The sequence below is a fragment of the Cavia porcellus genome, unplaced genomic scaffold, assembly GCF_034190915.1.
Source record: "Cavia porcellus strain 051 isolate PalLab524CR breed Dunkin Hartley unplaced genomic scaffold, mCavPor4.1 scaffold_1, whole genome shotgun sequence".
NCBI classification, from domain to species: domain Eukaryota; kingdom Metazoa; phylum Chordata; class Mammalia; order Rodentia; family Caviidae; genus Cavia; species Cavia porcellus.
The window spans coordinates 193432636-193455558 of NW_026947484.1; the positions used below are offsets into that span (position 1 = coordinate 193432636).

Below are 22923 nucleotides of genomic sequence, written 5' to 3' on the forward strand. Positions count from 1 at the left end.
CTTACTCCATGGCAGGATGTTGGAAACGTCCATACTTCCATGGTGACAGTGCTGAAATTATCAGCCTAATCTCTGCACAGGATCTGTACAGTACCTTCCCCTCAGAAGGTGACTCTTGCTTTTGTCTCACCAAGGACTGCAACATGCAAGCCTCACAGCTCCAGCCCTTGGTTCCTGGGCCTGCCCTTCCATCTCTTCATCCCTCTGTTTCTTAACTATTTCCCCATTACATTTCAGAAACCACCAAAATCACTCATTTTATTGTTAAAAGAAAGCTTTAGGTCTTTAGAAAGTATCCTATCTATTAACCACCCACAGAAAGTGATCAAAAATCTACAGTTTATTGCCACACATAAATCTCTTATAACCTGATTAAATTTCTGGCCCATTTGCCTCTCTTGTTTGGAATGTCCAATATTTTCCTATTTCAGAGAAATATCTGTTTATCACTAATGAAAATATTATGTGCAATTCTCTGAAATCCTTGTGTTAGAGAAATCCAAGAAGGAGGTCAAGAAGCATACTGATATATGTAAGCAACTTCCAAAAGAAATAAGTTCCTCCAAACTGTATCCTGTCTGCGCTCTCCCTCACAGACTAGATGAAGTCCTCCTATAGAGCTGCTTTACATGGCCTCTCCAACAACTTGCTATCTGAGACATTTCTACAGCACTGTTGTAGCCAGGGTTTAATATAAGACATATAATTTAATGTGATGATTTTATAATATTCACCCAAAACATAGAAAAGCGCAAGCGGTCTGTTCGTGTGCTAGAGACACAATCCAGTCAAGGGCCCAGATCCCTCAGCAATGTTCTTCATGAGTCCAGTTGAAGGCCTAGAGCCCATGGCAATGTCTCACACAAATCCCTACCAAGGTTCTGCCCCAGGAAGACCTAAGGGCCAGTGGCGGAAGCTAGAAATTCTGTGCTGGTAGGGTGAAGGATCTGTGCCAGCAGGGTGAGGGATCTGCACTGGAGCCAGGAAGCGATGCTCAAGATGAGGACCAAAGCTCCCCCAAAGAGAACAACTACCATTCCTGGAGATATGGAGGGCCTGAGCTGCTCTTTCAATGAGAATATCCCAGTTTATGTCAGGAAAACCAGCCAGGGCAAGCTTCTCCAGGAAAATAACAGCAGGCCATCTTCCCTTTCCAGTATGCTGTTCCAGCAGTAATCCTCAGCTGGGTGTTCCACACCCAGAACCACACTGACTCAGTCCAGCTGGATGTTCCCCACTTAAATTGACTATTAGTTAATCCACTGCAAGCGCTTACCTGGTCCCTGTTCAGTCCAGCCTGCCCTCCCACTCCCACCAGTAACTCAAGGAAGCTTCAAGACTCCTACACAGAACTATTAATACACAGAACTATTAATACACAGAATTATTAATGAAGGCCAGCATGCTCATATGCCCTTGAACCTCTGAGAGAAGTGGACCTGGTCTTTCCTTTTCTAGTTACCTGGGTTGGGGCAGGCATTGGTCTCCCTGGAAGAAAGACTGGAACCCCCAACCTCTCAAGGAAGCCACAGCAGAGCAGCATAGCTTAAGGTTATGATTGCTTCATAAAATGAAAGATTTGGGTCACTCCCTTCCCTTTGGTGGAGACTTCTTGTTGACATGGGTAGATTATAATTTAAGGACAAGACAAACATGATCAAAGAGCAGGAAATAAGGAAAAATGGAAGGAATGGAGGAATGAGAGGGGGGAGAAAAGGATAGGAGAGGAGACAGGGAAGAGGAGGGGAAAGAGAAAAGAGAAGAGAAGAGGAGGGGAAGAGGAGAAGAAAAGAGGGGAGAGCAGGAGAGGAGAAGAGAGGAGAGGAGAGGAAGCAAGCTTGCCAAACTACAGCACAAGGAAAACATTACGAAAGTTTTGAGTAAGTGTTTTTACAACGTTCAGGCCAAATGTCTGAACCTTTGGAGAGGATGCATATTTTAAGGTCAAAGTCTCAGGAAAGGAATGTAGACCATCATGAGGGTTAGAATCTTAACTCTGGCATTTGACAAGTTAATCAAGATTTCTAAGCCATAGTTTGTCAGTGAGTGATGACTGAGCACACACTCTGACCTAAACTGTTAGAAGCCACTTCTCTGTCGTAGTCTTTCCCTTGCTCCAAACTGTACAATCAACAACTGAGGAAACTATCTTGCTCCAGAAATGCAAATTAGGAAATAGTGTCAGCATCGCTGTATGCTGTTTTACTCAGTCCATGTATCAAGACCATCACTGGGCTCTAATTTTGATAATTCTCAAGTTGGTCCCCTCTCGTCCATTTTTCAGCTCAATTTCTCATCTTTAGCTTGCCATAAGGGTTAATATCTTGTAACCCCAGAGCTCACAACAGTGGCTAGCACACAGTAATACATTCAAAGTAATTGAATGCAAAGTTTGGGCTATGAAGTAGACAAATCACTGCATCAGAGCGATGAATGGTGTAAGTGTGGGGTCACGCCACAAAACAGAGCATGAGAAAGACTTCAGAAGGTTTGCAATAAAATTGGCTTTCAGAAGCAGCTTGCATTTGATGGTTAAAATGTTTGAGTATTTACTATGTACTAAGTACCATGACAAACACAAGACACAGGCCTGGCCACAGCAGAACACCTGGTCTCGTGATGAATCTTTCACATATCCAAACTGCAGGTCATCATGACCACTTGGAAGCCAACATTCATCTCAAACTATCCAGTGCTGAATCCCTGACCCATCCATTCACACATAACAAGTCTGTTCCAATCAGGGATGACAGCTCCATCTTTCTAGTTGTTCAGACCATGAACAATGGTGTCGTCGTTGAATTTTCTTCCTCCTAACAGTCCACATCCAATCCATCAGCAAATCCTGTTTTCTCTATGTTCGAATAGGCACCTACACTGCTCACATCCTTCTGTTCTTGACACAGAGACAATGGTGTTTTCAGAGAGCAGAGAGACAGTCTCTGACTGAGAGACAGAGGGCAGAGATAGAGACAGAGACAGAAGGTGAATAGGAGACACTTGGGAAGCAAGAAGACAGTAGAAGTGCCCCAGGTAGAGGGAGAGGACCTGTGGGCAGATACATAATATCCCTCAGTAAACGACACCAGAGCACCCTTCTAAAAATGTTTCATAGAAGAGGCAAGAGCTGGAGTAAAGGCAAGAACTACAGAGCCTCCTTTGGATGTATTACAGGGAACAGGGCTCCTGGTTCCTAATTCCTGGACCCTAATTCCAGAGTCAGTCAGTATCCCATCAACTAGGAAGAAGTAATGGCAGGACCTGCTCCTCAGATAGAACTTCATTGTTTAGCACAGGGTGTTCTCAGCTAGCAGGCTGTGGAAAGCCCAGAAGGGAAGAAGCATGAGTACATCTCCCCCTCCTCAGTGGTGATTCAGTGTCTAAGGGACAGAGGCACAACTGTTAGTTGGCCTCCAGAGCAGAGTAACACAAAGCCCTGGCCTGCTGAGCCAACACTCTCCAGGCGGTTTTTGGAACCATCCTCAAAGATCGTGGAAGGTCTTGTGACAGGCATATCCTGTCTGACTCAGGGAGCTGGGCACACAGCCACAAGTGAGACCAGAGGGAGACACAGAATGAAGGGAATTCAATCAGAAAGGTCACAGTGGCAGCAGGTAGGGGCTGGGTCAGCGTGCACACATCCTGGGTTAGGGTGGAGCAGGCCCTTCCCATGGTTCCCCCAGGGTTCTACCTCTCATACCCCAGCGTGAATCCATGCCCCTCTCCGAAGTCCTGTGACACAGAGCTGGAGCAGAGAGAAGAGCTGGAACAGAGATGTTCAGGATTCGTGGTTCTCAGCAAAGTTCTAAGCAAAGAACTGAAAGAAGGAGGAGGGTCTAGGACCCATGCAGGGTGCTGACGGAGGATGAAGCCCTCTGACTCTGTATCACAACCTGAGCATAAACCCGCGTTTCACCTCCCCTGTGCTTAGGACGGAAAACTCAGACGAAACAAAAGCCTCATGAGGGCACATGCTGAGGGATTTGCTATTCCAGAATCAGGGGTAGATGCTAACAACATCAGTGCTTTGGGGGAACAGTGGGGTTCACCTCTAGGGGCTGTTCATGGTGAATGGCTCTGAGTGTCTAGAGTCCTTTCCCTACACCCATGAGAAGAACACTTCAGAATGTTCTGGAAGGGATTCCAAGCACGTGGTCACCAGCAGAGGGAGGAGAGTGGCCCTCTACACCACCACTTCTGTGAAATGGCAGCTTCTCTTTCACATCTTCTCACTGCAGTCCAGGCAGGGAGGGAAAAGAAACCAGGCCACACACTGGAACAAGCCACATGGAAACACTGCTTCCTACCCCTGGAAGGGGGAAGGTGGGCCTCTGCTGTGTTACCAGCCACAAATGGGCTGAATTCCGGAGCCCCTGGTCTAGGCCAAGCCCCCCATAGAAAGGGAACAAGAATTGTCCCTGTGTCCACTGCAAGGAGAGGAGTAAAAGGAGAATAAGCCTAGTCCACTGGAGACACGAGAAGCAAGCACAGTGCAAGCGTGTATGGCGACACAGATGATGGCCGCTCCCCAGGTCTGACTGGGCTTGTAGAGGACTATCCGTTCCCATGCCCAGAGAAGCAAGGCCAGGACCCAGGATGCTTAGTCTGGACAACAGCTCAGGGAGAAGGGGGCCTGGGAAGGGGCTAGGGGAAGATTCTATTTCCAGAAGGAGGGGTAGGTTCTGCCAACTGTCCCCTTCCCTGCTTTATCCCTTTCCTCTGCCATGATTTCTCTCAGTCCAGGGTCAGGGAAGGAGCACACTGGGGAATTTCCAGAACATAACACTCTCAAGGTCAGACTTGCTACTGACCTTGGAGCAGGGTCCTGGGCAGGCAGCCTGATGCATGGGAATCCAGACTGCGGGAAGGCAAACTACTCTTGTGGTAAATAGAGCTAGCAGCTGGGGTGTGTCAGGGGAAAGGAGAAAGGCAAAACCAAGGCCAGAGAAAACACACACACAGAGTCAGAGGCACATCAGACATCCAGCCACACAGGTACCTACAGAAAAAGAAAATGTGCCACTCAGGAACTGAGACACAAGGAAACACACGCATATATAAACATAAGAACAACCTAAATGAACATGCTTGAGTAGACACAGAAAGGCACAATCTTTGCAGACACAAAGACCATACCAGACACCCATACCTGACACAGCCCACAGACACAAATGTAGACCAAACCCATCCTTCAAACTTCTCTCCTCCATTAAGCCTCCAGGCCACCTCTAACCAGGCCTCCCTCTCTCTCTCTCTCTCTCTCTCTCTCTCTCTCTCTCTCTCTCTCTCTCTCTCTCCTCTCTCTGAGCTTTGAATTATAATTTCTCTCCTATTGCTTGTCTTTTATCAGGATATTCTTGGTTTCATGTTCATACCCCTGGTTTCAACAACTTGGCTGTGGGCTCCTAAAGAATCGTGAGAGTCTGAAGCAAACCCATTGCTGTCTTTGGCAGTCCTGCCCTTCACTTATGATAACACAGGCTCCCAATTTACTGCTGGCTGTATACCTGCAGGGTCCTGACCCTGAGGCTCTTTGACACAATAGACATAAAGGAAGAAAGAACAAAACAGACACATTCAGTGCAGGTTATTCTCAGAGTACCCAAAAACCAGGTTCCAGGTTCCCAAAAGGGAGCCCCTGACATAGGATATAACCACTTGGGTAACTCTGTCCCAAAGTATAATTAAGGCTAATCACAATCGCACCTCTATGAAACCTAACCAAGCTGTTCCAGCCTCTTTATTGTTATTGGGACAAAATACTTGAATACATAAAGAATGAAAGGTTTATTTTGGCTCAGAGATTTCAGCTCACAGTCAACTGATTCCAAGGCAGAGAAGGAGAGGGGGAGAGAGAGGAAAAGAGATTTAAAAAGTTATACCCTTCAAACACACAACCTCAGTGAGCAATTTTCTACAACTAGATCCTACCTCCTAACTCCATTTAGCTGTGAACTCATTAATCCATTGATGAGGTTAGTGCCCTTACATCTGAATCATTTCTAGGCATCTATTATCCCAGTCAAGATTAACTGTCACACAACTTCCACCCCATCCCCAGAAGTAACTTCAAAGGGGACTCTTGGAACAACTGTACCTCATAAAAGTATTACTGACTAGTACTAATCAGATATGTTTAAATGGCCAATTAATTTTATGTAGAAAACCATTCTGTTCCGACTCCTCAGGAGCTGGAAACTTATCTGCTCAGCTGAATAACTGTGAGGACACTTATATTCCTGAAGTGTGAAGGTCCGTGTTATGGTTTGTGTCTGGATGCCTCCTCAAAGCCTCATGCAGCCAAGGGGGCAGGCTTTTCAGAGGTGGCTGAACTGGTTTGTGATTGGTTCATTGCCTAGTGCTGGGAGTGGTAGTGTGAGTGCTACACCCACCCTAGAGCGAGTACCCTGCTTAAAATATAAGGGAAAGAAAGGGGCTTGCTCCTCCCTTTTGCCCCCTTTGCTCTTGTTGCTTTGCTATCTTCTGCCTTCATGAATTGTTGCCCCTCCGCCATATACCACCCTACCTCAGAGCCAGCAGATTGTGGACCAAAATCTCCACAGACTGTGAGCTAACTAAACCTTTCCTTCCTTAATTTTGGGTGTCCGATATTTTGTCTCAGTGGTGAGAGAAAAGTAGTTAAGACAATCCAGAAAACAGCCAACAGTTTCTCACCTTATACATGAACCTAAGCCTCTCTCCAGATAATCTTAGAAGTTTAAAACTAATCTACAATGCAGACTTCAACACCATGGCTGATCTTTGTTCCAATCCTAAATGCCATCAGTACCTTACTCTAACCCTAACACAATCTTTGTGCACATGATACTGTAGACTTCCAACAAGTTACATCCTCTGCTCTTTAATTTACTTTGAGAAAAGGTCTTGCTAAATTTCCAGATAAATTTGTCATTCTCTTGCCTCAGCCTTCTGAGTAGCTGGAATTACAGGTGTGTGCCACAATGCCTGGCCCCAGCACAAATCTTAATCCAAACATACCAGCTCTTCTCAACAGAAACCACAGCCCAAGTCCATCTTTAAAATCACCAGGATTCCACGTGCTCCCCACTGTCCAACTCCGATCTGTAGCCACATATCCATGGTGTTCTAAGGGAAAGCCAGACTCTCACCCCAGGCTTAGACAGCTGCACATTAGATAATGTAAGCCTTCATAATAGGAATGTGAATTTCACACACACGTGTGAGGGTTTGTGTCACCTGTACCCTCATGGTCGCAGTGGCTTCTTTAGGAAAAACTGCACAGTCCGCAGAACACTGTGTTCCTGGAAGGCTGAGAGCTCTTCACGGAACTGTACCCCAAAGTCCTGGTCTTTTGATTTATTGGATATTACAGGCCAATGGGTTCTGGCCCATCACAAGTCCTATTCCAGGACTAGCACAGCCCCATTGACTAAAACCCCTGCCACCATACCTCTCCCAGATCTTGGCTGTCAATCTGGGAGCATCTGCTGCCTTTGAACCCTCCACTGAGCAGAAATAAACAGGCCCAGAGCTGAAGGCAATGTGGCCATTTTCAATGTGAGGATTTTCAACACTTGTAATGCTCACACTGGGATGTTTACCCCAGAATGGGCCCAGGTACTGGTGTCTAAGGGCTAAGGGGGATGCCAGTAACACTGCTGTTTTATCTATGGCTCAGTACCCATCATCAGATAGAGCTGACATCCACCATGTGTACCTCCCTACCCTTCACCCCAAGCTATCAGTGCAGCACCCCTCCCCACCTTGGCCTCCCTAGAGTACCCTCAAATACCACTAAGTCAAAGTCTTTACAGACCAAAATTCTGGTGAATGCTTACATCTCAGAATGTGGTTATCAAGTCTTTGTGTCCCTTTTCCAAAGTCTACATCCAGCCTTATTTGAGGATCAAAAGACACTTGGGCTCTGAGTGCATGCTTGAGTCTCCCACAGGCTGATTGGTTCAGGCAGGACTATGAGGTGAGATGGGGCCAGGGCAGCATCAGGGCAGGATGATGGGGATTGCAGCCCTGTGGCCCCCCATTATCTCAGCCTCTCTGCTGGGCACGCTTGTCTCTACCTGGGCTCATTTCCTCCCAATCTGCCTCAGCACCTTACTCTCCCATGCCTCCAGATATTTTCATAGACAGCAAGGAATGGGAGGAAAGGGAAGAGAAAGAGGAAAGGGAAGGGAAAGAGGAAAGGGAAGGTAGGAGTAAAACTAAGGTTGTTATTTTACATAATGATCTTTAAAGCTTCCTCAGATCACCATACAATAAAATGCACAATTGTTCCAATCCTATGAATGTTAACTGTCTTGTTCCAAGAACATACAGAATTTGTAGCACAATCATTTTAGCTATCCTAAGTGTGTTTATATAATTTTAGATATTTTTCTTTTCCTTTCCTTTTTCTTTTTCCTCATATTCCCTGAGATATTATTTTTCCCCTTTAAGCAGATTCTTATCCTTTCACTGTATTTATTGAGTTTCTTGTGTCTTATGTACTCTTAGCATTTCTTACACTAGGGAGACTATACGGTGCGATCCTAGGATTTTTTAGGAGGTGAAGCACGGCATCTCTCTCCTCTTCCCCCTACAGCCCTCCCTCACTTTTTCCACAGGGTGTGCTAGCTGAGATGTCTCGTACTTCTGAGCATCCTGTCAGCTCCTTCAGACCAACTCGTTCCCCTCCCCCGGGCCTGTGCACATCTGATGTTTGGCGTGAGGAGAGCATAGACTCACACTGCTCTCTCCCAGCTGTTCTGCACCAAGTGCTGGGTGTTTCCACGTCAGAATGTCATGGGCGCTCTGGTAAAAATAAAGATTTTTTGGCCCTGCTCTGAAAATATTCTATGTAGGGACCAAAATAGCACCTCAATTGGGTTTTCTTGTAGCAAGCTCAGTAAGTGATTGTGGTGAGCAGCCAGTGAGAGACTGGCTCACTGCAGTTTCTTCTGCCATCACACACTGCCATGGATTAGATCTCAGCTGTTTCCCACAGCTCTCACGTTCGGAGGTGGCTTGGGGAACTGTGACCTGGAGGGGTGTATTCCTGTCCCAGGCTTTCCTCTTCACACTACTTTCTGAAGTCCGTGGGTCGAGCAGGTTTCTTCCCCCATGGTCTTCTACTACGTTGCTTCTGCCTTGGAGCCAGCTCACCATAAAATCCCCTACATCACGAGCTGAATTAAATCTCTCCTCCTGTAAGTTGCAGATGTTGGCTACTTTATTCCAGCAACGGGAAAGCTGAATAATACATGCCTACACCCTAAGCACATGCCCTTCTGTTTCTTGCATGTAGGAAGTAAGGGATGGCTGCCTTTATACCTTGGAATATATCCCAGAAGTTCATGTGTTGAAGGTTTATTCCTCAGTCCATAGCATTAGTAAGAGGTGCAAGTAACTTTAAAAGGTAGAGTCTATATGGGGGCTATTGAGGGTGTGTCCTTGAAAAGGACAGTGAGACACCATCCTTCCTTCCTCCCCACCCCTTCTTTTCCCAGATGCCATGAAACAGCAACTGAGCTTTCAAATGAAAGCTTGTGAGGCCAGCTGTGGTGGGGTTAGATTCGCTGTAAGCCTACTGCAGAGCAATGTGTCAAGTGAAATGAAGTCAAAGGGTTGATGGAGACACCAGGAAGGATGAGGAGCCATGAACATGAAATCCTGCCAAGAGAGCAGCAGAAGTGTGAGGATCCAGGTCCAGTGAGTGACCATAGGGCCCACAATGGGCAAGGCCATACGGGCAGGGTTGCCCAAGCCTTTGGAGCCCACATTCTGCCAGTGTATCCCAGACGCCAAGTATGGACATTAAGGTTTAATGTTTGTTCTGCTAGGTTTCAGTCTGGCTTTCACTGCATCCTTCCATGCTATTTTCCTGTCCCACCCTTTTTGAATAGGAATATTTATTCTATGTCACTGTATCTTGAAAATATGTAATTTATTTTTTGATTTTTACAGGAGGTCACTGCTGACTTCCCCTTGACTCTCAGAGGATAATTTGGACTTGGGCTTTTGAGCAACACTGGAACATAGCTTGGATGTTTTGGCCTTATGTGGTGGACAGGAGCCAATTCATTTTGCACTGGGTGGTATACATGAGGCTTTCGGAACCAGAGTGGAATGATATAGTTAGGATTTGCAAAGTTCTCCCAAGGCCCAAGGATCCAAGCATTGGTCCCCAAATCATAGCACATTAGGAGATGGTAGCAACCTTAGGAAGCCTGATGAACCTAGTGGGAGGCTTTGAGTCACTGGGAGAGAATCTTGAGAGGAAGAGTGAGACCCACTGCTTCCCCGGCCCCTTTGCTGCCCAGCCATAATGAAATGAACAGCTCAGCTCCACCATGCACTCCTGCCATCAGGCTCAAAAGCAATGAGGCCATACTGAAACCTCTGAGAGAACAAAAGTAAACCTTCCTTTTTCAAGTTGATTTTGCCCGGTATCGTTGTGATTGCAATGAACAGCTGATTAGCACAAGTGCTGTTGGGTTCTGGGTTCCACCTGGTTCCTGAAGGCTTGTGTACATTTTGAGGGTATGGGGATGTTCTGGAATTAGACAATGGCAACAGTTGCCTAATTTTAAAAAATCATTGAATTGTACACTTTAAAAGATTAATTTTGAGAATCAAAATGGTGGAGTAGAAGCTGGCAACAGATCACAACCTCGCTGTGACTTAGAATTAAGACGCCTAGAAAACAACTAAGAAAAGCTTCAAAAATCAATAAACAGCCAGGAGAGAAGTGAGAAAAGAGAAGGAGGAGGAGGAGGAGGAGGAGGAGGAGGAGGAGGAGGAGATAGACATAATCAGCACACACATAGGTATGGAAATACCATAATGAGATAGACATAATCAGCACACACATAGGTATGGAAATACCATAATGAAACCTATTAACCTGTATAATTATATACATTAATAATCACAATTTTAAAAAAGAAAAATTAATCTTTAAAATTTCTAAGAATTTTGAATCATAAATAAATACAAATTTCATTTAAGCTAAAAAGAAATTTTAGTAATTTTTCATTTAACTCAATAAAGTACATCTGCAGTTATTCATAAAAAAACTAAATAAAAGTTACCAATATAGTAAAGAAACACAAGTGTTCCTATATATTGTGACATTGTCTATGTAGAAAATCCCAAAGATAAACAGATTTCAGAACTAGTGAGTTTAGCAAAGTCACAGAGTAAAATTAAATATACAATGATGGTCATATATTTATGTATTGTCAATGAACAATTATAATACCTCCAATGTGATATTGATTTTAAAAAATAGATGTATGATAGACAGAGTTCAGAAATAGATTCATATATACAGTCAGCTCTCTTTTGGGGTTTCACATCCTCAGATTCAGTTGGCTGAGAGTTATTTGCAGATATCACACTATTCTGAACAAAAGAGTTGAACATCTACAGATTTTGGTGTTCGTGGGTACTGTGAATTCCACATAGATACTGTGGGATGAATATATAATCAACTGATCTTCAACAAAGACACAAAGCTATTCCCCTTCTTGGTTTCTTCCTGAAAGAATTAAAAGCATCATAGCACAACAATATATGTACACCCATGATTATGGCACCAGTTTGCAGTAGCTAAATCTGGGATACAGTCAATATTCCCCACAATAGATGAATAAATAAAGATGTGGGTTTTTTATACAATGGAGTATTACTCAGCCATAAGATAAACCTGAGACATTTCTAGGTATACAGATGCTCCTTAAGACCATACTCTTGGGGCCGGGGAATTAGCTCAGTAGCATAAGCCTGCAAGTGAGGTCATGAGTTTGATTCCCAGTACAAAAAAAAAAAAAGCCACACTCTTAAGTGAAATAAATTGGACACACTAGTGTAAATATCACATTGCTTCTCTGGTGTGAGAAAATGAAAGGGTAAATAAAGACCAACATGTATCATAGCTATCAAGAAGTGGGAAGACAATGTCCAAATGGGAAGGGGAACTGAGGAGGAGGGAGGGCAAAAGGAAATGAAAAGAAAAAACAGAAAAACCCCTCTTTCTCTCTTTACTAAAAAGAGAGAAAGAGGGGTTGAAGGGAAGAGAAGGGATAGGAAAAAAGAATCAAGATACATCATGTAAAGGTACAAATTTTCTATGATGTATGTGACCGTTATATCTAAAATGTACTGATAAACTTAATTAATTAAAAATGGTACCACATTTTGTCTGACTCAATGAGAGCTCAGCTTTGGAGCACTGTGTTTATCTTTAGTTATCATTTTAAAATTTATTAGTAAATTCCCAACAGGAAAAAAACAAAGTGTCTTAAACAAAGTGCTAGAAAAAGTTGTATATTCTCATAAAAGAGAATCACAATCCTGTATTTTTCACTACATACAGAATTACTACACAACATCAAAATTATGATCCATAAAAGAAAAGAATTGAGAAATTTGATTTCATCAAAACTAAGAACTCATGTTCTTTAAAAGACATAGTTGAGAGAATAGAAAGACGAACCACAGACTAGGAGAAAATATTTGCAAATCACCTTATCTGATAAAGGACTTGCATCTAGAATACATAAAGACCTTTCAAAAGGCATTAAAAAGAAAACAAATGGCTGGAGGTTTAGCTCAACGGCACAGGTACCTGCCTGGTCACGAGTTCAATTCCAGGTAACAAAAAAAAAAAAAAAAAAAAAGGAAAAAGAAAAGTAAACAAACAATAACCCTTGCAAAAAATGAGTAAAAGATTCTGCCATTTCACTAAAAAGAAACAGGAAAATGTCAAAGAATCATGCAAAAATTTCTTCCAGCCAGGTGCAGAAGCAGAAGGCCTGTAGTCTCCACTATACTGAGGGCTGAGGCAGGAAGAACATTTGAGCCCAGAAGTACAAAGCCAGCCTGAGCAACACACACTGACCCATATCAACAAGGAAGGGAGGAGGCAGGGAGAGGGAGAGCAAATGAGAGGGAGGGAAAAAGAAGCAGAGGTAGAGGGAGACAGACAGACAGACATCCAAGAAGCGAAAAGGTGCTGGGTGCTGTCCCCAGTACCAAAAGCTGCACAAAACAAGATAAAAATGTTAAAGCCTCAACATTGTTTATCACTGAGGACATTCAGTTTAAACCATAATACCACTTCATAACTATTTGAAAAGCTAGTATTGGAAAAAGTGACAATGCCAACTGCCAGAGAAGATGCAGAACAACGAAATTCTTGTGAGAATTTCTACTGGGGAGGAATGACAGCACAGTCACATGGAAAAAGTCTAGCAGTTCATGATAAAGTTAACAAAATCATTAACTATTTACCAACCCCAGTTCACTCCACAGAAGTAAATGTTGCATGAAAACAGTTGTGAGTTTCGTAACAGTATTATTTATAATAACCAAAAGCTGAAACTACTTAAACATCCTTGTGAACTGATAAACCGACACAATAACAAATATATAATATTCAGAAAAATTAAAATGAAATAATCCAGAGGAAAAAATCTTTTTAAAAAAATACCCTAGTAGAGGGAGAAAACAAAAGGTGGTCAACCTAGAAATTCGTTAGTTCTCTATCCGCTGGTGCCCCAGATTATGTAGCCTCATGGCTCTGGGCTTCTGTCTAATGGTGTTGAAGCAAAGTATCAGAGCTCCTGATCCTGTCATAAGCACAGGGAATTCTCACGCTTCCTTTCAAAGTCTCTTAAGAACTCATGGACATAAACTGGAAATGGGAGAGATGTGTGCGCGTGCTTGTGTAAACTCCGCCGAAGCCCAGCCCAGGAGACCCCGGTAGTGAGGAGCTGGCTCTGCAGCCCTCAGGTGTGCCCGCGTGGCTCCTGAGCACCAGCTCTGCCTTAGGATTTGGTGAGAACAGGATAACCAAGAGGGGAACACAGAGCTGCATACAACCCCTCACTGTGCTGCTTGCTCTGGATCAATTACTATTTTCTGGGCTGCAGTGTTTTCCTCAGGAATCTTTCATCTTAGAAACATCCAACAGTCAAGTTTAAAAGAGGAGGGGTTTACCGTGACCCACAATTTCAGGCTGTGAGGAGCGGGCTCCAAGGCAGAAAAGGCACGGTGGAAAGACTTTGCAGAGTAACTCTAGGAAGCAAAATGGTGCTAGGAGAAAAGAGGAACTGGGGAAAAGAAATCACCCTGCCAAGTCAGGCCACAGTAATCCCCACCTTCTGGCCAGGGTCCACTTGAGAATTTCAGGTGGAAATTTTAATTCTAAACCATAACACCATTCATGGTGTGCTCCAAATTGTTTCACTGTGACTCAGTGAGAAATAGTTTATAATTATAGTTTATAATGTGCCTATACACACACACACACACACACACACACACACACACAGTCTCCATGAATTTGTAACTGAACTCAAAAGTATTTTTGAAACAATTCTAATTTCACTATTTGATATTCTCTGATTTTTAAAATACTATTTTGTCTCATTAAATCAATCCTAATGATTCTAAAATGATTTAGGATCATTTTAAAGTTTTGATGAAAGAACTATAGCATATCTTTTGATTTAAAGATAGCCACCTCTAAAAGACAGTGGTGACATAGGAGTTATAAAAAAAAAACCTATGCCTTTGAGTGTCAGGCTCATTCTAAAAGTCTCTGTGTTTATAAGTTTCTAGCAGAGATGGGTAGCTACTAAGATGCATTTAAGGGCTGGGGATTTAGCTCAGCAGCTCAAGTGCTTGCCTGGTAAGCATGAAGTCATGAGTTTGATTCCCAGTACCCCAGTCCCCCAAAAAAGATGCATTTGAAGAAACTATATTCAAGAATCTGACGACTGTGGTCTGAGTATACCTCCACAACACTCATGTATTGAAACTTCCATTGTGATGGTATCAGGAAGTGGGGCTGTCTGAGGCTGTAGCCTCAGAAATGGGATTAGTGCTCTTACAAAAGAGGCTTAAACTCTTTCCTGATATGGGGACACAGCAAGGAACTGCCATCTGTAAATCAAAAATCAGACCCCAAATCTTTCAGTGCCTTGATCTTGGACTTCCTAGCCTCTAGCACTATGAGAAACACATTTCTGTCATTGATAACCTACTCGGTTCAGGGTACTTTACTATTCCAGCCTAAACAGACCAAGACACTGACCTGTAGGAATGAATATATGTATCAGCATTGCTTATAGAGATACACAGCAAAAACCAAAAGAAGGAACTGCTTAATAAATTCTGATATGTGCATACCAAGGAAGAGAAAAAATGCTATCATCCAATAAGAACACAGTGATTAACCAGTGATTCTATTTGAGAATCACGTTAGCTAAAAGCTTAGTGTGGGATGTGCACTCAGAAACTCTAACAGGAGGTTAGAGGAACGGGGGGACTAAAAAGGTTTGTCAATGATATATTTGAAAAATATTTTTAAGCTTTTGTTTTTTTCCATAGTGCAAACTATGAAAAGCACAACTCAACCTTATGTTGGCTGCATAGGAAGGAAGATGCAGAAAGTTCTAGCCATTTAAATAGTAGGGCACACATGTCCCAAAGGAGCAGCAGAATTTGGAGGGAGAAGCAGCTGTAAGACTTTTACACCCATCAGAAAGAGGGCATGAGATAAAAAGATTAGAAATATTAATTTGGAGACATGGGAAGAACTAATATAGTAAAAATGGCCATACTTCTAAAACTGTTATACAGATTCAATACAATCCCAATCAAAATCCCAATTGCACATCTCATAGAATTAGAGAAAACAATACTAGAATTGAGCTGGAATCAGAAGAAACCTAGAATAGCAAAGGTAGTCCTGGACAACAAAAACAAGACAGGGGACATCACAATCTCTGACTTGAAATTATACTATGAATCTACTGTGATAAAAAGTGTGGTACTAGCAAAAAAACAGACTTGAAAATCAATGGAACAGATTAGAAGGTGCAGAAACAACTTCAGACACACTCAGCCACCTTATCTTTGACAAAGGTGTCAAACATTTGCTGAAAGAATGGTGCTGGAAAAATCGGCTCTATACATGCTGAAGATTAAAACTGGACCCATATCTTTCACCGTGTACAATGCTAAAATCAAAATGGATAAAAAAATCTTAATATTAAAACAGAAACGTTAAATCTGCTGGAAGATAGAGCAGGTAAAACTCTTGAAGAAATTGGTGTAGTCAAAGACTTTATGAACAAAACCCAGAATGCACAGGAACTGTCACAAAGAATCAACAACTGGGATCTTACCCTACTGAAAAGCTTTTGCACGGCAAGAGAAACCACTAACAGTGTGAAGAGACAACCCATAGCATGGGAGAAAATGTTTGACAGACATGAAAAGAACAGAAAAAAAAAATCTGTCCTCCGAGATATAAAGACCCAATGCAAAATGGCAATCTGGATACACACTTCTCAGATGAAGAAATACAAACAGCAAATAAATATGTGAAAAAATGTTCAACATCACTGGTCATTCAAGAGATGCAAATTAAAACAACACTGAGATTCCACCTCACTCCAGAATGAATGGTACTATCAAAAAATCAAGCAATAACAAAGGCTGGAGGGGTTGGGGGGGAAAAAGGAGCCCTTCTCCACTGTTGGTGGGAATGCAGATTGGTGTAACTACTGTGGAAATCAGTTTGGAGATTTCTCAAGACTAGAGGACCAGAGGTCCCATCTAACCCAGCTATTCCCATTCTGGGTATCTTCCCAAACGAATTAAAACCACCATACCACAGTGATATATGTGCACCCATGTTTATAGCAGCACAGTTTGTAATACCCAGATTTTGGAAACAAATGCTCATTGACTGAAGAATAGACAAAAATGATGTGGTGGTTCTATACAACGGAGTACTATTCAGCCAAAAGGAAGGATAAACTGGAAATTTTTATAGGTAGATGAATGAAACTTGAAATCATACTCATAAGTGAAATAAATAAGACACAAGTGTAAACACTATATTGTTTCATTAGTGTGAGAAGCTGAAAGAAAAAAACATATGAATATGTATATAAAAATGGTTAAGATTTTTAAAGAATGTATTAGTCACCAAATGAACTATATATAGCATATACATTACAATATTCAGAACAAAGAAATGGTCAAAGGAAACTCCAACTTGATGGCTTTGCTCTTATCTGAACAACTCTTACATGTAGTACAGTAGCATATAACATAAAACTAGAATACTGCCCAGTACAATCAGTAAATATTACCGTACTGTATAAACAAGGTATATACTTTACAAAAAGTAACATTGAGGCTCTATAAACAAGATGTACAGAATTGTACAGAAAAACAAGATGGATTTTAAGTCTGAACAGTCATTAAATAGGTCCTTAAATGAGGAATATCTGTATGTCTATTTATTACCAGGAGCCGGAACACAATCTTCCTCTCCTGTTGTACACAAGAATTACTGGTTCCCCAGCTGCTAGACTCCAGCAGGACTTACAGCAGCAGTTCTCTGGGTTTTCAGGTTTCTGGCCTCAGATTAAGAGTTGCACCATGAGCTTCCCCAGGCCTAAAGCCTGCAGACTTGGGCCAAGCCAGGCTGCTGGCACCTCCAGCTTGCAGACAGCCTGTGTGGGACTGCTCGGCCTCCATAATCATGTGAGTCTATCCCAGGAAGTCATGGACCTGTGTTTACGCTCCCTCTGCCTCAGTATCTCTGAGGGCACTAACAGACCCAGTCACTTTAAAGTTGACAAGGCTTTAATTCTGAGAGGAAAGTGTGAGATGCAGCCAGTTAACATAAAGCCCTTAATGCTTGAGACACACATTTAAACCTGTATTACAAAAGACACTTAGGTTAAGAAAGATGTTGCTCACATACATAGGATATGCACCCGAGGTGTTTGAAAAATTAACAAAAGCAGCTTTAGTGTCAAGAAAAACAGGTGGTAGTGACTGTCAAAAACCACGCAGTGTGGTATTTTCTTGGCAAGTTAACAAGCTATCCTGTTACTGTCTCATGAACTCTGGCAGAAGATACAGGACTCCCAAATCAAAGATAAGGGATTTTATTCCTATGTGACTCAGAGCGGAGCCACAGAGAAGCTTCAGCATGGTGTTTTGCACCAGTTCTCTCGTGCCTTCCAAGTCCTCAGAGACAGCACGGGGCCAGCGGGAGATGCCTGCACATGGAGGGATGCTGTACGGGAAGAAACAGAGCTTTGGCAGCTTGCTCTTACAGTACGAAGCAAACCACATTTCTGTCCAGGGGTAGACATTACCTTAGCCCTCAAAACTCCTTCTTGCAAATATATCCTTGAGAAATGCCCTGGCTTAAAAAGTCAAGACCTTGAATCTTTGTCATACCTAGTAAGAAAATTCAAGGATACTAAGGGCCCGGAGTAGGTTGTCTCTCCCAGCAGCAGTTTTTGACAGGCAAAGACAAAACATTAGTGAGAAAAAAAAAAAAAAAAAGGCTGACCTCCTCTGCGACAGAAGTTCTGGGACAGAGACTGGGTTAAAAAGAAAGTCAGGAAGACACCACAAGTCAAACTTATTGGTTACTTAACTGGCAGGGATTTCTTTTTTCTAAACTTGGATTTCTTGTGTCTTTAGTAAAGAAGAAAAGAGCCACAGAAGGTATCACAGGGAAAATGTGAACTGAGAATGAAGAATTTGTGGTAACTTGAGAAGGGTTTGGGGAAACTAAGAGAAAGTGATAGTGATAACAATGGGACAAGAAAACAGAATGGCCCATCCAGCTGGATGAAGTGGAAGAAAAGAGACTAGAGAATAACCTTTGGTACTGTTTGTGGGGACAGTCTCACCCACAGGATTCTCACCTTCTGGTGTTCACGTTTTGTGTAATCTCATCTTCTTGAATATGGGTTAACTTTTGAGTTGATCCCAATGAATTTGAATTAGTAAAAGTGATGGCAATTCTGATTACAATTCTTCTAGCTCACTCTCAGAGGGGTGTCTGTTCTGATTGATGAAGCTGCTGTGCTAGGAAAATCCACATGGTAAAGAACTTCAGTGGCTCCCATGAATTGCATATAGCTTTTCATCATCAAGGGTGGCTTCCAGCTGACAGCCAGCAAGAAGCCAGAACCCTCAGTTATGTAACTACAAATAAACTACCAGCAATCTGGGTGAGCTAGGGAGATTATTCGCCAGTCAAGTTTCCAACTGAGAACACAGCCCAGACAACATCTCGATTATAGCTGTGAGACTACAAGCAGAGGACCAGCTGGATTTCTTACTCAAAGAAATGATAAGATAATAATTGCATGCTGTTTTAAACTAGAACATTTGTGGTCATTTGAAACAAAAAATGCAATGCTGTAGCTACAGTGCAAGACAAGTATTTCTCAAGTGATGAGGCTTAGGTGAGCAGCATGAAATTTGCAACCCATTATCTATAGAGCACCTGCTTAAAGTACAGCGAGACATTATAAGAACAAGCAGAAGTAGAGGAAGAGAAGGCTGTCTACAGCACAAGCCAGAGAGGGCCCAGCACCTATGGAGAGAGCCGTCTATGGAATTCCTTTCCCTCGGCTCATGCTCCTGACAAGAGAGACAGAGACAGACAGAATCAGAGGCAGAGAAGTCTTCATTCCGATAGGCTAGAATCACTTTCGCCTGCATGTAAGATGTGAAGCTACTCCTCTGTTTTCATTGATTGTTTGATTCGGGAGTGGTAGAAATTTATAAAAGTTTCAAAACATACAGTGATCTTGAAAAACATGTTAGAGTTTGCAGGGTGGTAGAGGCCAGACGGTAACAAAGCAAATGAAAATTCTGAAAAGGGGAGGCAACTAAAATTAGCAGGTATCACAGACAGAGGAAGTCTCAGATTTTCTTTGTGCTGAAGATCAAGATGGTTCTCAGAGCTTTACACAGAGCAAGTGTTCAGTATATCTTTGTTGAATAGAGGTGTCAGCAACCTTCCAAAGTGAGGCAGAGGGAACTAAGGCCAAATCTAAATCTTCAGAACTCATTTCTGGAAACTGGAGCCACAAACACATCACATGTTTTCTGCTTCTCAAAGGTGGTACCTGAAATGGTCAATTGAGTTTAGTTGGGACGATGATAGTTAAACAATACAACAGAAATGGCCTATTTTTCTGACAACAGGGAAAAGCTAAACTACTAAGTTTTGGAATTTAGATCATTTCTATGCCACATCATTTTAACTACATAGCAGTATATAGTTGTAGAATTGTTAGGGCATATTCTTTTTAGTTTTGGGGGGTTTTGTTTTGTTTGGTTTTGATTTTGAGACAGAATCTCACTATGTAGTTCAAGCTGGCCTTGAACTCGCTATGTAGCCCTGGCTGGCGTCAACCTCACAGTGACCCTACTGCCTTGGCCTACCAAGTGCTGGGATTACAAACATGCACCACCACATCTAGCCTTCTTTTTAACTTTTTGAGGAGCCATGAAATGTTTTCCACAACAGCTGCACCATTTTACATTTTCAGTGCAGTGAGCAGGGTTCCAATTTCTCCATATTATTTACCTTTTGTGTGTGTGTGATGGGAGATAGTCATCATAGTAAGTACGAAATGGGACATCACTGTAGTTTTAATTTGCATCTTCCTAACAATTTTGAGGATGTCTTCATATGCTTTTTGGCTGTTTGTATATCTTCTTTGAAGAAAGTCTATTCATGTCCTAGGCTATTTCTGAATTGGGTTGCTTTTTCTTGTTGGGTTGCAGGAGCTTTTTATATATACTGGATATTAATTCTTTATCAGAAAATGATTTACAAATGCTTTCACCCATTCTATGGGTTGTCTGTTCATTCTCTTGATGGAGTCCTCTGATGCACACTTTTTAAAAAAATTTGAAGTTCAGTGTATCTATCTTTTTCTTTTATTATCTGTGGTTTCAATATCATACTTAAGCAGCCATTGCCAAATTCAAGGCCATAAAGGCTTCCCCTATGTTTTCTTTTAAGAATTTTTTACGATTTGCTCTTAAAGAAGCACACAGTCTTGCTTCTGTCTCTCCATGATGTTTCTTCTCAAATAAAATCTGAAAAACACATGTCATAATCCCAAGCTTTGTAATCTTGGTCAAGCTTAAACTGAGTCTTATTTTAGGAAGTATTTTACAAGTCTGCCGTAAGAGTTACAAGATCTACACAAACCTAATAATACAATGCCAAGAACATCAGTACTCAGTGTCCTTTATTCCTTCCCACAAAGGACTTTCTCTTCTATTTCATGCCAGAGTCACCTGTTCTCCCTTATCCTGCTGCTTCCTTGTGGGTAGCTAAGGCCTAAATTCAAAATCACCCATCTTTAGCAGCCTTACAACTCTCCATTTCACCCAGTGTCTGCCTCCTGTAAAGTCCAGGTCCCAGTCAACTGGACTGTTGGAGAAAAGAGAAACTACAGGGAGACACAGGAGCAGGAAATGAATGGCAAAAATACTACTACAGGATCCGCACTTCTCCGCAGCGCTTCTGCTGGGAAACGAGGAGGGCACAAGGAGACCCACAGGAAGGCAAGGCCCAGTCCTCAGCGCTATGGGAAATCACCCAAGGCAGGTTACCCTCTCCTCAGTCAGAGGTTCCTCGCGGCAGTTCCACAGCACCACCGACAGTCCGTCCCCCTTTAGCTACAGGACCTATCTGGGGTGCACCTCCCTTCACCTAGGGGCTCGGCTGTGATGCGGATCCCCACACCGCCTCAGGGGCTCCCCCATGAGGGTGGAGGCAGTGCTCACTCGGGGCTCACGCATTCCCACACGGTGACCTCAAGGGACTGTTCGGGTGCGGGGTGCGGGACTCGAGGTTTGGGGCTGGCCAGCTCTGCACCCAGCTGCCCAGGAGCCACCGCGCTGGGCCGAAACACCGCCCCCTGCCCCGCCCTCTGCCCCGGCCCCGCCCCCGCCCCGCCCTCTGCCCCTTTCACAGGGCCGGCGTGGCTCTGCGGGCGGCGCGCGTGCACGTGCACGTGCGGGTGCAGGAGCACAGTGGGAGATCAGGGCGCGCCCGCAGGAAGCAGCCCGGGACGCGCTGGAGGGACTTCACCTAAGCGCTGGCTGGGTCGCAGTGGGTGTCTCCGCCAGTACTGCTGGGGGAGGGAGGATGACTCACCCAGCGCACCCGCCGGCTGTCACCCGCTCTCCAGGCTCGAGACCCTGGCGCTGGACATCTATGTGGCGGCACCAGCGGCCTCCGGAATAGGCAGATGGGGCTTCGCAGGGCCCTTGCCTGGTCCGACCCACCCTGCGCCCGCTTCACAGATTGTGGGTTTTCTATACCCAGCACCAAAGCTGAGCGGTCATGCGACCCACTTTCCCCAACAGCATCCGCATCTTCTGACTCTCCAGTCAGCCAACCAATACCTAAGCGCTGTAAAGAGGTGAGAGCTACCAGGAGGAAAAAACACACAACCTCACGGGTCATCAAAGCTGGGCGTGTGGCACACCAGTAATCCCAGCTAGTTAGGAGCTTGAGGCCAGAGGCTCGCCAAAGCCAGACCAGCCTAAGCACTTTCATGAGACTGTTTCAAAATCAAGTCTGAAAAGAGATTTGAAAATGTAGCTCAGTGGTAGGGTGCTTGCCTAGCACGTGCGATGTCCTGAGTTCGAAAATCGACATCAAAAGATAGAGAGAGGACATTGAGCCTCTAATAATAGTTAATAATGTAATAAATGAAGAAATACAAATGACATGCTGTGAGTTTTTCTCTCTTTTATTTTGGCTTTTTTAATTTAAATTATATTTTATGTACATTTTAAATATTCCTGGTGTTTCCAGGTGATCTCGAGTTCTTTATCAGGAAAACAAGTCACTTCACTGTGTGGGAGATGCAACTAAGAACTAATTTTGACCTTTCTGTCGTGTAGTTTACCCATAGGGGCCCAGCAGTCGCTATGGCTTGTCCCCTCCAAAACGCCTATTAACATTTAACTGCCATTTTTAAGCAACCAAAAGTGGTGAGGCCTTTCAGAAGTGATTAGGCAGCGAAGGCTGCTTCCCTAAGGAAGGGCTTAATGCCTTTAAAATTTTTCCAGAGC

General features: G+C 43.3%; 1 long non-coding RNA gene across 1 annotated transcript in view; it reads right to left on the reverse strand.

The window, feature by feature from the left end:
- LOC134470686 (uncharacterized) overlaps positions 1–22180 on the reverse strand; it is a 63835-nt gene extending 41655 nt beyond the window's left edge. The window contains exon 1 of the long non-coding RNA XR_010039745.1: positions 21998–22180. This is a non-coding gene — a long non-coding RNA (uncharacterized LOC134470686). The remainder of the gene's footprint in view (positions 1–21997) is intronic.
- Positions 22181–22923: the final 743 nt, after the last annotated feature.